Here is a 16,226-nt window from a genome sequence, read left to right as displayed (position 1 = left end):
AGCATCTTGCTCAGTGTGCATGTTCACAGAACTTTTCACTTGTAGAATTAATAAACTTTGCTTCATGTGTTGTCTTATTTGCAAAACTAAGGTAGAGATCAAGTTCATGGGCTCTGCTGGTGGAAAACACCAACAGAACCAAATGTATTTATTTATTTATTTTTCTCCACCCTTAGGCACATTAAACAAGATAAAATTGTGTTACATGATTTATTTATTTATGAGTGGTAAGATCAAAAGATTAAGCATTTAATGTTGCATTTAAATTCACATGACAGAAAAGCAATTGCTTAACCAATGGAAGGATTGTCTATCTCTATATAAATTTTGAAATAAGTATGACTATCATCTTTCCAAGATTGAATATAATGTTTTAACTTGTTTAGTTAACACTGAGATGAAGAGAATGGTGCCATGAACAATTTTAAAGAGCAAAACATATTGAATTAATCAATTTAAGTTGTAATTTTGTGTCTTCACTTATGTGCACGCCAAGATCAAGAGAAGAGAGTGACCACTTACCTTCATTATTAGAGCGTGATGGCACTAACTGATGAAGGGTAAATGACATGTGGTCCTTCCTCTTGCATCTTGAGTTGTTCATAGACATCTTGTCTCCTCTGTTGCACTCATTCTTTTGTTATCTTTTGCTTCTTTAATCTGTTGACTCTTTTCACTCCACTCATTATTATGTCCGCAACAGATTAGTGGACAACACATACCCGAAGGAGTATACAGATTTTAAATATAGGTTGCTTGTCCAGTATTTTATTTTGCTCTATCTATGTTAATGAAAAGATAGTATTAATATTGTTTTAGCATAGATCATGTTTTATACAGACATGGCTCGAGACAAAGTAATTTGTAGTAGAAGATAAAGTGAATGAATCATTAATACTCATAGTTCTTTTATTCATGATGAACTGTGTCTTCTTCTACAAAGTTATTAAAGTTCCGCATGTCCTTGTCTCATCTCTAATTTGAATTTATCTCATGACTCACCCAAATTAAATTTAAAAGTTTTCCTGCAGAGGTTAGTCCACAAAATATCCAATGTCTACTACAGTATATTATTAGTTCAAAAATCAACCTAGACACCACGTCTACTTTAATTTAGGAAGGTATTTTAACCTAAGCACCACGCTTAATTCAAAAAGCCCTTGAAAGTAAAATCAACACACCTCTGAGTTCAAAAAATCAAACTAAACACCTTGTCTAATTATGACTCAAGAAAACGGTTTAAACTAAGCACCATGCCTAATTCAAAAGGTGTATGAAAATACTCCAAACCTTAAGGATACTATAGCAAACAAAGGTAACATGAGAGTTTATAGAGTGTTATTCAAATGGAGATGAAAGAGCATGATTAACAAATTGAATAAAGACCAAAACAACCAATATTAGCAACATAAGATTTTCTAAATAAGGCCATTCCCCCAAGCTAGACTTTTGCAAAGTAAATGTAAGCTTGAGTGGATGTAATTCAAAATTGCATAATGATAGGTTAGTGATACTTGGTGCTGCCATTATTAATTTTCTCACTTCAAACCTGAAATGGTTAGTGACAAGAATATTGACAATTATATTTCTATTCTATAGGTGCAAGCTTAATTTATTTTTTAAGAGTGGTTATTTTAGAATACAAAGTTGTTCTTGGGAAAACCTTCTGATTATTATAATTTGAGTTGATTGAGGTGGTTTCCTCTAGAACATTAGCCTTTGTGCACCTATATCTAGATTACAACGAGATCTATAATATTTATGATAAACATATGCATCTACAAGCACCCTCTTAATGATTTTATGAATAGGTAGAATAAGGGGGTTGAGGATCTCGTGTGTGATAATATTTGAGACTAATTGATCTAGGAGATTTCTCATATGAGCATGGGTCTGATAGGGTGTTTAATGAAATAATTCACATGCTTGACAATATGATCTCCCTTTTCAAACTCCAAGGGTGTCTCTTATGGTTGTATATAGGCAATAAGTTTGTCTCTATTATTTCATGCCTATGACATTTATTAGATATTTTATTTTCTAGGATTTCCCATGAATTGATGTCCCTAAGGTTGGTCTCGTCTAAAGCTTTCTTCTAAACTTGGGTGAGTTATGTTTATCAAAGAAATTGATTTAAGCTCAACATTTGAATTCAGACCAAGTTTAGATGCTAGTGCTAAAACTTCATCTTCTTCCATCCATTCTTTGACAATAGAATATGTATTTCTAATATGTTCTACGCGTTCTTAATATTGTTGTTTCTCTTCAAGGGTATTCCTATAATTTTCATGACTCCTATTCTTAGGATGTCTTGATGGATTTCTAGGGTCATTATGAAGTTTAGTAGAAGAAGCATAAAAAGATTTATTGGGGTCAAGGATGAGTTTAGAGATGGGTTCAAAGACATTTAATATGGGCATAGAAGGGGAGAAGATAGAATTTATTTCTAAGTGGCTTGGCTCTCCTTCTATGGCATTACTTGGCATGTCATTCTTGAATTCTTGTCAGTGTCTTTTTAGGAAGGAAAGGAAGTTGATGATGCTTTTCCCAGATACTCTTCTAAGAAGATCTGATATGCATTAATTTATGAGCATCTTGGCTAACTGAAAGTCTAAATCATTAAAGTGGAATTTTAAAGATTTAGGATTGATAGCTAAATCTTAAGAATGATGTGATTGTATTTTAGTTATCAAGACTTTGTATTTAGTTTAGATAATAAATCCTTTTCTTCTTTTGGGGAGTTTAGAAATAGCCAGAGCAAATCTTTTGAGCATAAACTCTTGTTTTTTAAATATAAGAAAGGACTCTTGAGAAGACAAATCAAGGGATTCCTTATAACTCTTGGTAAGATCTAGAAGGCGTCTTCATCTTGTGTGCACTGTTGGATCAAACCGACTTAAAATCGACGAAGGGATACTTTGCTTGGCTTTCAAGGAGTCGTAGGAGGAAGACTCCAGAAGGCGGCGGGCATCAGGTGAAACAGGGTGCCGACTGGCCCTAGGGTGGGGCCGGCCGGCCCCACCTTGTTTCCTCTGCGGGTCTCATTCCTTCGGGTGTCTTCTAGACCCTTCCTAAGTCTTCTTGTGATGTATTCCGCCATGGATGAGTTTCGTGGTAAATATGCACTCGAATCCCTCTTTTCAGCTCTCTGTGAAATAAACCCTAGAAAATGTAGAATCACCAAAACTCGTGGAAATTGTCAGTTAAAACCCTAGACTAGTGTGTATTCATGTGTTCCCTTGTGTCTAAAGTTCTAATAAAAGTTGACATTATCGACCGTCAACAAACGGTCAAAACAATGATACCCCTAAGTAGACAAAGTACAAAGATGGTGCTTAAAGCATCATATGAAGTTTCAACAGATTAAATCCAAATAAGAAAGCTTAAAGATGGTGTAATCTAGGGGAGCATGGTATGTACCGATCTAAGACTTAAAGAGAAATGAGTATACGTGCTCACTCCAATGATTCAAGATCGATAAATTGCTTAATACCATGTTGATGTTGTATGATTTGTACAACACCTGTTGTTGGCTCTTCAAAGAAGATGTACAATGTAAATAAGGATCTTGAAATACAGGAGCCAATTGAATCAATTGCCACTTGGCAATGAAAGAGCAACAACAGTCCCACATGAAAGAAGTGCTCGTTAGAAAAGTCAGTATTTACTATAAAGTATACGCTAGTAAAGAAATTCAAATAGAGAATGATCCCATCTCATTTGAATAAGTCATGAGAAGCATTCACTCATCTAAATGGCAAATAGCTATGGAGGATGAGATGAAAGAGATGAGTACCAACCATGTTTGAGACTTAGAAGAAGTTTCTAGTGGAGCTAAAATAGTAGCTTGTAATAGGTCTAAAAGATAAAGTGTGACTCCAAAGGAAATATAGAAATATATAGCATGATTTATGGCAAAAGGAATGATTAGGTTACAATGAGTGTTATGAATAGGTTACAATGAGTGTTAGTGGCACACTAGGATTCAGAGTTACCACAGATGTATGTAAAGATGATATTCCTTAATGGGGATTTATACGAAAAGCATACATGACACAAACCATTGGTTCTGTCATGGCAGTAAAGAACATAAGGGATGCCACCTAAAGTAATCTAATTTTGATTTAGAGCAAGGCTCTAGATAATAGTACTTAAAGTTAAAAGGTTAATGAGAAAGTTTGTGTTTTAAAGATAATGAGAAGGACAATAGCATTTATGCAAAGTCTAAGAATGGAAAATCGATTTTCCTGATCCTATATGTGAATGAAATCTTACTTATTGGTAGTGATGTTGGTCTACAGTAAAGAAGTCATTGTCCTCAAGTTTCAATAAGAATAATCTCGGTAAAGTGTCTTCCATTCTAGAAACTAGAACTCACGAGATAAAAGAAAAGGGGTATTAAAGATGTTGCAAAGGCATGCTTAGAAAAGATTGTGAAGAAACAAAGCATGCATACATGTAAACGTATGTCTGATCCTATGGTCAAGGGTAAGAGTTTTGAGAACCTTTGTGTTCCAAGAATCAATATAAGAAAGAACAAATGGACGTCCAATGTGCTTCAGCTGTTGGAAGCTTAATAATTGTATGAATAAGATCTTACCCTAACATAGTTCATGTATCCGGGATATTTTGGCAAAAGTCTAATCCAGATATAGATCACTGGAATGGAGTTGAGAATGTCTTGCAATGATGCAAGGATTTATAGGCCTCATGGTGAGTAAGAAAGAACAAGTACTCTCAAATAGTTGTGGGTACAAATGTTAAATTTAGGCAAGATGTTTAGTGAAACCCACATAGTAGCTAACACTCCCAGTTGGAGTTTTATTGTGGAAAAGCTCCAAAGAAACAATTATGGTGCCATCACTAATGCATACCTATAGTATAACTTGTTGTGAGGCTTAAAAGGCAGGCGAAATGGTTAAGAAAACCTATACCCAGAATCGATAATGGTTGTCAACAACAATAACCATTTAAGTATTTCACTCCTATGACAACGGGTCAAGTGTGCTACCAAACACATTGACAAAAAGTTACACGTTGTAAAGGAGATAGTCTGGAATCATATTAGAAGTATTAAGTGAGTGCTCACGGATCCACTTACCAAAGGCTTAACACCTAGTATGTTCAGAGAACACACGGTCGATATGGATTTATAGGAAAGCCTATGATTTCCGGACAATAAAGGGCCCAAAGTTAAAGTTACTATTTCAAATCAGAGACATGTATTGTAACTGTCAAGTCTATCGGCGAAAGACCGTGATGATGTAACATGCTCTATGCACTATTCTGTAATGGACGGGTAAAGAGAAAAGTGTTAAAGTCAAAGTTTAAAGGTTAAAGTAATAGTTGAGATCAAGGAGGAGAATGTTAGGTTGACCTCCGCCAGTCCAAGTCTAAAGACTGGGCCAGACCCTTGACCACGCCCTAATCGGGGGCGTCCAGCCCAATAACTTGGCTGGTGGGCCCCTATCGCGCAGCATATATAAAGAGAAAGTGGAGGTTGGGGCTAGCGGCACGAGGTTGACAGCCACCATATCCCACTATCCAAAACCCTAATCCGGTCTCGAGGGTAGTGTTGTTAGCGACAGGAAGCGCCACATCCTCGACGTCCATGACGCAGAGGAATCGAACCCAGTGCTGATCTACTACTAAGATTATGTAAGTCTATCAATGACAACCTCGGTACGGCTTCGGGGAAGAAGAATCTCCATCCGGATGAAACTACAAACCTATAAAACTGAGATGCTATTAGGTACGAAGTGTTTGGTTGGATGTTAAAGTTTAATAAATACTATAGTATTTTTATTTTATTTGATAATTACGTTTAAAAATTTCATCTAACAAATTATTCTCTCTTATTATGTTTTTAGTTCCGTAAATAATTTATATTATGTACTTCATATATACGTCGAGATGATAGGTGTTAAAAAAAATAGAAGCGACAAAACAAACCCTAACATGCATGGGAGACCTACCGCGACCGTACCGAGATAGACCCGACGGTTGTTGAGTGAGCGTTTCCTCCTGCCTTAGCTTGTGCACGTGTACGTCGTGCCACGTGTTCGTTGTGACCATGAAGCATTAGAGAGAGATCGGTGAAAAGTACCCTACTAGTACTACGCAACACGATTGGTCCCCGTAGTACCCTTTGGTAGGCAGGGTCGTCGTCAGTTTTTTAATTTTCTCTTATTATATGTGATATGACATGATGATGCTTTCTAACGTAGACATTATAATTATATTGTTAATAGATTTTAGTTGTGTGTAATAGTATATTGTTTAGTTGAACAGATTGCATATTGTGAAAAATATAGTGATTTGTTGACGTAGATAGTATAATGTATAGGCTAGTGGATTTTTAATTGTATGCAATAGTGAGTTGTTTGGTTGACAGTCTGCATGTTAAAAGAAATAGATTTAACTTTATAGGAGTATACACTAGTACAGGGCATACTATACCGACGACTGGTAACCTATTTCTACTTGCGTTTTTCAGCACCGCCTACGCTGAAGGCTAGTAGAATTGGGCCAATTCCACATGCGGTTCCTTATGAGCCGCCTGTAGAAAACATTTCCCGCCTATTTCTTCCTCCTGTATAATGAAAGAAACATGCCTCGGCACGATCGTAAAAGAAAAAGTACCTGATGAGTATGAGGCTGCAAGATAAACTACTGGTAATTGTCACTTCATGTGTGTGCTTGAATGAAGTTTTAGAAGAAGACAACCAATGGACGTATTAAAGTAATAGAATAACTGAAATATGGTCACGCATTTGTTTCTAAATTAATAAAGGAAACAACGTACAACATGAAGGCCAGATGAGGTAGCTAGACGCGCGAATGCTAATTAAATCATAGTAGTCATGCGTTGAATTTTCTTTTTGTGAAACGTAATGCGTTGAAATATAACATAATCACACGGAAGCTAGATTAAAATTAAAGGTTAATTAATGGATGTTTAATAATGACGTGGGTGATGCATGTAGGCATTTAGCTAACTATAGTCATGCAGTGATACAGTGTCTAGTGCGCATATATATACATGCACATAGGCAAGATAACACCACTCTCCTTATAGAGAAATTTATCCATGCAAAGTGGGGCGCCCAGGTTGGCCCCAGGCTCCGCCCAGGTAGTGCTTGTTAAGTGCACTTAGTAAACCTAATCATCAAATAAAGAAACTTGCACTTAACAAGCAAAGCGCTAAGCTAGCTACATGGTTTTAATTATATGTTTTTCGTAGGACCTACCACTATGCTATTGCCAATTTATCTGCTATTATGCCACTAATTATATTTTAGCTTTACTAAATACCACTCTCTAGTTTAGACGTGATATATTTTACTCAGGTCCGAGTGTTTTTTACTCTCTAGGTAAAACAAGAAAGTAATGCATGAAATTAAAGTAATACATGAAAGTAATGCATTGTCATCCTCAGTCGTCCGAGTGTTTAGACTAAGTTGTTATCCATATCGACCGCACTCAATCTAAACCCTAGTACGCTTAGTCATCCTAGTGTAGTATCCATATAGCCCTATGCGGTCTTCATCCAAGATCACCCTATTGGAATCACACGTTTTATCTAGTGTCTACGGCACTCGGCAAACAACAAAAAACACTTGGCAAACCATTTATCGAGTGCTACACTCGGCAAAGCCGAGACGGCAAAAAAGTTGATGGCAAAGTAGGCTTTGCCGAGTGTCTTTTACCGGGCACTAGGCAAAGCCTTTGCCGAGTGCTCATTTAACACTCGACAAACAAAAGTAGCCGTGACGGCCAAACTAACGGTGTAAGGCGGTTTGCTGAGTGTTCCGTCTGGGACACTAGAAAAAGTACCAGGTTTGCAAAGCCACAAGGTTTGCCTAGTGTCCTAGACTAGACACTCGGCAAAATACCCAGTTTGCCTAGTGTCCTGGCCTAGACACTCGGCAAACGGTTGATTTGCTGAGTGTCAAATGTCTGGCACTAGGCAAACCATCGATGCCGAGTGTCATGGTTTGCCTAGTGTCGGACACTAGGCAAACCACTAATTTGCTGTGTGCTATCCTTTGCCGAGAACAACACTCGGCAAAACGAGTGTCCGATAAATAACACTAGACAAAGCATGCGACAGTCGGCAAACAACATATCTCCGGTAGTGATCAAGCAAAAGCAAAGCCATACACGGTTCACAAAAAAGTTTGCATCATGTTTAGAGAAAAATATTTAAGTTTACAACATATTTGCAATGGGTTTCTTGATGATACGAAGTCTGATTCATATATAATTACACATATTAATTGACGGATACATTTGCTACTTCAAAATCTTATACGAGAAAGAGAGACCTTACCAAACAGTGTGACCACTGACGCGGACATGACATGAGTGTCCAAAGTCCAAACAAGGGGAAGTCTCTAAAGACACTTTCGCCGCTCCAAGGTCGTCGTCCTAGCATACGATCCTCCCTCGTTTTGCAAGGCAAGTAGAAGTAGAGAACTCCAACTCCTTTCGTTGCATCATCATTCCATAAAAGACGTTATATACACTGTTAGATGTTTTGGGTCTTGAGCCAAATAATTCCAAATAAAATTCCAAAGGCTCACTCATACATGCATGTATATAGAAAGGTGGGGAACTTTAGTCCGACCTTGCTACTTCAAGTGGAGTGAGACCAACTTAAAAAGTTGAGCTATCTCCATCTTGTTGAAGCAATTGGGAGAGAAAAAGGAAGAACTACACGCACATGCGCGCTCATATGCACGACATGCGCGTGAATGGTCCGGCGATTTCCCGCTTCAACCCTTGCGGGCATGCATGGAGGAGATTGCGCTGACCTATTTGGTAAGCAATTATTCTTATATTATGGCAAGTGCGTAAACGGCAGGTAAAGTTTCCATAATACGGTGATTGATTGCTTGCCTATTTGTTGCGTGCGACGCGTGTATAAATATGAGGTGAGACGTCGTCCTTTATACCGAGAGATTCATCTCCTTCTCGCCACACTACTGCGCTCCGAAGCCTACGTCTTCTCGCGTCTCAGCACGGGGTAGGGGGCATATCAGGTTTTTGGGAAGCGCCGTTGTGACTGCTCGCTGGACGTCTTCTTCCCACTGCGCCCAGTGTTCGCCGTTGCTAGCACTAGATCCCATGAACTTGATTCAAATCGTAGTGGTAGTTTCGATTCATATATCTGTCATACATGTTGTTAGTCTTTTTCTTATTATCAGAATTAATTTATACATCGCTAAATTGCTTTTATTTCTAACATACACTCCTTACTAAATGCGCTGCTACAGGCTGGGGCGCTAGCTAGTGCTATATAATACTTCTTGCGCGTTACGGACTTGCTCGGTCACTTGGAGCTCCACATATACCCATCTTGGATTCCAAGGTACATACGCCATTGCCAACAAGGTCTTGATAGAATATATATAGGCGTTCATTCCCGGAGCTCCTCTGATTCGATCTTGTCCACCGCTGCATGAAAGCTTTTGCATCTATATATATATCGTTCTGCTGCTTCTCCAGCTACTTTCAGCTAGAATCGAGCTGGTGCTCTCTTTGTGCGTGGTTCCTTCACATATATAGTCTACAGTATCAGGTATGAAATGGGAAATGGTTACTTGCCAATTGCACGAGCTGCTGGTATTATATTCGATCTTAGTTAGCTTCTTCGTCGTCGCTTATTGTAACGCATCTGGCTTCTGCGTGCAGTAAGGCGTGCGATATGGCACTATCAGCTTCCCTGGTTCAGCAAGAACTGCAGCAGCCTGCAGAGAGGCAGTTGAGGAACCAGCTCGCTGCAGCCGCGAGGAGCATCAACTGGACCTATGCCCTCTTCTGGTCCATTTCAAGCACTCAACCAGGGTAAAGTGTAAATAATATACAGTTGATTCCTATTTCGTTGGCAGTTTTCTGCAACGAACTTGGATAATGATCGCCACATCAGTTGCATGAGCTTTTATCAGCTTTATTATTATATCCCAGCGCATACATACATTAAATAAAGAAACTCGGATCCGGCCGGTGATGCGATTGTAGTCATTTACTTATCCTTTTTTTCGCACAAAAATGGTTAATTTTTTTAGTTTGCGAGGACGGTGTTCGCCAAGTTTTGCATCCAATTTAGTTATACTGAATAATGAAACCTTGTTACTCTTCAATCTCCTTTGTTTTACATCCAATTCTTTTAGTGTGTCTTCTCTAAGCTATGCAGTGTTGTGTTACCATCATTACCAAACTGGGAAACTTGTATCTTTCCAATTGTAATATCACATAAGTTTTGAGCCGAAACTAGATATACTCCTGTTACCTAGGTAATATCCGAAATAAATCCGAGCCATTGATTTACTTAGAGCATCTCCAAAAGTACTAATATTTTTTATAAAAACATGAAGTTTACAACTCTTAAAAAATATTGAAAGGATAAAGAAGGCCATCTTCAAGAGTTTCTAATAATTCACTCCTAAAATATAGGAGACAATTTACATCAAGAATCATATACTATTTCTAAATTATCCTAACCACTTTTATATATTCTTTCACTTTTATACATTTGCATTGATTTACCTAGAGCATCTCCAAAAGTACTAAATTTTTTTTATAAAAACATGAAGTTTTACAACTCCTAAAAAATATTGAAAGGATAAAGAAGGCCATCTTCAAGAGTTTCTAATAATTCACTCCTAAAATATAGGAGACAATTTACATCCAGAATCATATACTATTTCTAAATTATCCTAACCACTTTTATATATTCTTTCACTTTTATACATTTGCATCGTGGAACCCTTTTTTACTCTTTATTCTTTTTACGCTCTTTCACCTTTAGATTGACCGACAAAAACGCACGGAAGAGAAAAGATATACGCGACTCGGAAGCATGTAACTTTACACGGAACATGGTGACTTTTCCAAGTTCTAAAAGATTAGGAGGATGGACTAAGAGTTGTTGGAGAGGGGTTTTTTCTCATCTTGCTAAAAACCAAGGATTGAGAAAGAGATTTAAAGAACTCTTAGAGATGCTCTTAGATTTTTTGAATTAGTTACTTGACTAGCTAGCAAACATGCCGGTTGCAATGGGAGAAAATAAAACATACTCATTCTATTTAGTCCCGGTTAATAATAGCAACTAGGACTAAAGATCCACTTTTAGTCCTAGTTCCTGTAACCAGAACTAAAGGGGACCCTTTAGTCCTGGATTCGTAATGTCATATGGGAAACCCATTTAATTAGTCCCGGTTTCCCAACCGGTCCTGCATGCTCTAGTGTTTTTTTTATCCTCATGTTGAAGAATTTTCATCCATCTCAGAAATATTCTCTTGAATATAAGTTTAGCCACATTATATAATTCGTCCATGCAAGTATGTTCTTTGCCTACCAATATCGTATTGTGGTTTTATGTACGCATATACATCTACAGGTATATATCCTCCATCAATATCATACTATGAGTTCATGAGCTATGTAATACCCGATTTTAAGGATAAAATCAGATATACACCATATGTGAGTCTTAGAAGTCAAATCTCACATATAGCTACAAATAAGGGGTAATATCAAAAGACAATGCATAAATATATAACGTACTTAGTATAAAAGATATAACCTTTGATATCAAACAGCGGACAGACAACTCCAAACTTCGGGTATTAACTTCCCTCTACAGGATCCAACTGACTGGTTGATCACAAGCCCAAAACTTCTCCTGAGGTGTGGGGGAAATAGCAAGAGTGAGTCCATGTCGAACTCCACAAGTATAGCAACTAGATTGTATATATCCCACAATCTCATGATCAATGTGACATAAATAATGTAAAGCATTAAACAATAAATAATGAGTATTTTAACACACAGGAATCATCACCCTTAATGTAGATGTCCCCAAGGCCGCTCCTGACCGTGAGCTCGGCTAGTATACTAGTTTTAACACTCTGCAGAGGTTGTACATCTTTACCCATGAGTCATGATTTACCCTTTCGCCCGAGGTGATCAGCCTCTTAACCCACTTCCAAGGAAGGTCGGCAGGGATCACTATGAAGCCTTTCAAAAGTTCGTCTAACATGTTAGGGCCGCAAGGTTTTCTTTGCGCGCAGATATAGATACCCCCCTTCCAAATGGCACAATGACGCGCAGCCTATACACATAAGGACAGGGGCTCGCACTATACCCAAAACGGTTCAGCCCCTCCGCCCTTTCGGGTAACCTCTAACAAGCTAGAAAAGGTCTTCATACTGAGCTAAAGCCAGAGCCATTATAGCCCTCATGGTTGCACTGTTGTCCCGGGTGATCACGTACAGACAAATCATCAAGTTGCTAAAAAGTCATTTTTATCATTTATTACTTAACATTAATATAGTCACAGGATCATGGTCACAGAATTAAAATCCAAATGTTATACTTGCCTTAAACCAAATGCTCTTGCTGATCTTGATCACTGAAGCACTCTTGATCACCACGAATTGCTCACCGACTAATTCCGATCATCGATCACAAACATACGGCAACAAACATACACGAAGCAAACAAGGCTACAATTAGAACAGTACACCAATCATATAAAAATAGTATGAAAAGTTTATAAAAAGATTCTACACACCACTACGATCACACGAACGTAAATATCACGAAAATCGAAGCTAAAACGGAAAATTTATGAATTTTCTAAGATTTATATAGAAAAATAATTAATTAAAGTCACGAAATTATAAAGTTTCAAACTGAGAAAACAGTGTTACTAACATGTAGATATTTCAAAGACGAGTCTAACGCAATTTGAATGGGTCAAAACGGAATTAAAATGAATATTTTATGACCAAAAGAAAATCAGTGGCAAACTTGTAATTTCCTGAGCGATTAGTGCTGGGCCGGTTCGGAAACAAATAGCATAAACCAGATAGACGCTTTGGAGCGGGTTCATTTGGAAATACTTCATAGAAATACCTAGATTAAGTTAAATTATATTTGAGTTACAAAATCGAGATAAAACTAATTTTATTTTTTTTGAAAATGTAAATTAATACACACTAAATAATATTACCGTCGAGAGTTTTATATTACAAAAGAAATAGTCACAAGCTTAATTTATTTTAATCAAGGGAGATCATATTAATGTTTGCTTATAAAATATCATGGCGCAGAACCTATGTTTGCTTTTAATTTAGAAAAGTGGTAGCATGCACACTAATCAAATTAGTAGCTAATTTATTTAACTCAGAAACATGTGACGTGATTATCACTGAATTGGAAAGGAGGTTGGGCTGACCATTAATCATTATGTCACTTGTGGCATGCAACGGAGCAAGCTGGCTTGAGTCCTTCCACTGGTTTGGCTTTGGATTGCAGGATGGTAAGATGCAGCGACTGCTCAAATAGATATCTAGTGTAGTCAGCTGATGAGGATTATGCTTGAATTAGGATAGATGCGTGAACTAAAAGCAAGGTTATGCACGGTTCCTTACCAACAACAGAGAAGCACCAAAGAAGACAGCAGGCGTTGATGACCAGACCTGCTGCTCAAACGATTCTCCACCTCCGTGATAAGAATAGCGATAGTAGATGGATCAGCAATGCTGGGATGATAAAGAGGGGAAGAAAAATTGATTTACTACCTAGGGATTCCTAAACCTGGGGCTTCCCTCATGGTAGTTTTGGTGTGTGCTTAACCCAAAAAGTTGGTACATATATAGGGAGAAAAACTCGTCACATCCACATCAATTAGCAATATGGTACTAATTGATGTTGAAATCTCCATCTTTACTAATAGGCCTAATTAATTATTAAAGCCCATTAGTAAATAAAACATTTGGTCTTTGAATCATGATGACGTTGGATTTGAGTAAAATGAAGAAATTATTATTTTCGAAATTAATTATTTTCATGGATAAAATAATTCTAGAAAAGTTCATAATTAGTAGTTAAGCCACGAAAAATACTCCGAAAGCTTCGAAAATTTGGGAAAAATTCTCAGAGATATTATAGAACATGAGGAATCCAAATAAAGTATTTGGAGCTTATGATGAGATAATTTGGGGCATCTAAAATTAGATTTATGCTCATAGAAAAGGCTAGAAAAATACCCGAGAAGTTTGTAGATATTGCTTAATGGACGAGAAACTCAAACGAATGACTTAGGTTTGAAAGAAAAGATTCTGAGAGACCCTGACCGAAATCTTGAGCTAAGAGACAAGGAATTTGATTGTAGAAAAAGATAAATACGTGTCGAATAAGGAATATCGATCTACTAAATGTATTTTAAATATTTTTCTTACTATCAACACACAAAGGAGCAATAAGCAGACATCACCCAAAATCATATGCATCAGCATGTATACACAACCATGTTGCTAAGCCTTATGATAAACTTTAATCTAATGAAAAATATTATTTTTTTCCTATATTTTCATGAGCACAAAAAAAATACAAAACTAAATCGATTTTCATCTATTTTGAAAGGAGCAAATTTTAGGGTGTTACAAGCTACCATGTCTTTTAGAAGCTTCATCAAGTACTGCAGCACGTACATGAAATTTGCATAAAATTAAACAACGCTTATTATTAGGTGAAAGTGCATATCTTAACGTACGTGCAAAATGGTCATCAAAATATACAAACATGTCACGTTAATCACTTTAGGGTACATGAATACATGTTACAAGCAGCAAGCCTCAAATATATGTCACGTCTAATTAAATTAAAGTCTCCAATAAAAATATTTGCCATACCTAACATTATAACAATTCATGTACTTTTCATCCAACGTTAAGGTATTCATGTCAGTCAAATTTTCTTAAATTTGATTAGGTTTGTAGAAAATATTTGCATTATTGTATCTTCAAATAATTTTGTTATGAAAATAGAATCAACACATCTATATAATGATACTAATTATATATTATAAGTACTAATATTTTCTTATATATTTGGTCAAAGTTAAACTGAACTTTTTGACTTCTTGGAAACCAAATAATGACACTTATTTTGGGACAGGAGTATGTATCAATTAGATCTAAAGAAAGATTTTCTAATCTGAAAGTTCCCTCATTGAACCCTGTTTTATAAAATAAATAAATATATTTCACATATTACAGCCTGTGAGGTAACATGTAATCGCAACCATATTCGATGTCACAGTTATTTAAGAGTTCAGCAGCAAAGCTTTAGTTTAAATTAGATCACAGACTAGACTAAAGTGTTGGGCAACTGGAAACTAGTTAAGCCATTTATTAGGGCACTCACAATGCAGACTCTATTATAGAGTCTAAAGTTATTTATTACCTCGAACAATGTGGACTTGGAGTCTAAATAAGACTTAGAGTCTTATTTTTTCTACTTCTTTCTTCAATAAATATGCTGCCACATCAGCAAAATACCATAAATAATATGTAATTAAGTGTCTTGGACTATGTGATAGAGTCTTGCATTGTGAGTGCCCTTACGATTCTGTCTATCCAAGAAAATTCGTCAGTGACGTAGGCTTTCTAGTAAATAAGGTCAATCTCAATAGGGTTTTAATAGAGTTTTATAGGCACTAAATATGCTGATGTAGCACCATATTAATGAAGAGAGATGATAAGAGTTTTATGGGAGTAGAGAGATTTTCATAGAGATGAAACTCTTATGCACAATTTTCAAACTATGGATACGTTGAAAACTGTGTCATAAAACTCCCACTAAGGATGATCTAACAACGATTTGATCTGTTCTTCTTTAGTGAAATTACTGAATATCAACGAAACAAAATTTAAATGTTGATGTCCGTATAAGCTTGTTAAAATCTACAAAAATTTGATCAAATGTTTATATTTCAAAATTATACTAACTAAAAAATAAAATATGTGTGATGTAGTAGTATATCATATATATAATAACTCATAGATCTGTATTTAATATTTAGGTTAAAGTAATAGAGAGACTCCTGTTGTAAAGCTGACAGATGCACATCTCACATTACAGATCTGTCTTACCATGTGGTAAAAAAGAGAAACGCTATGTATCTGTCGGAATAAGTATTTTATTCTAAATTAGCAGAAGTGTCCGTGTGTTGCAATGGGTGAAAAGGTATAGCATCATCTATAGTTTAACATCCATGTCTTATTTTATCTTGAAAACAACAATTTTTCATTTACATCATTATATTTTTATTGCACTCAACATTATGCTAAAAAACATATCAGCACACTATAACAAATGAGTTTTTTGGGTTTCTCCTTCTATAATAATCGTTCGATCTGTACGCCGTGCAA

The 16,226-nt window shown here is 36.5% G+C and overlaps 1 long non-coding RNA gene across 1 annotated transcript; it reads left to right on the top strand.

The window, feature by feature from the left end:
- On the top strand, window positions 9,344–10,935 carry LOC110436176. Its single transcript, XR_002453910.1, has 3 exons — window positions 9,344–9,583; window positions 9,697–9,849; window positions 10,814–10,935. It is a non-coding gene; the product is annotated as an uncharacterized LOC110436176 (long non-coding RNA).

Source organism: Sorghum bicolor, chromosome 6, assembly GCF_000003195.3.
Source record: "Sorghum bicolor cultivar BTx623 chromosome 6, Sorghum_bicolor_NCBIv3, whole genome shotgun sequence".
Taxonomy (NCBI): domain Eukaryota; kingdom Viridiplantae; phylum Streptophyta; class Magnoliopsida; order Poales; family Poaceae; genus Sorghum; species Sorghum bicolor.
Note: the sequence above shows the minus strand (reverse complement) of the source record. Positions and strands in the feature narration are given on the sequence as shown.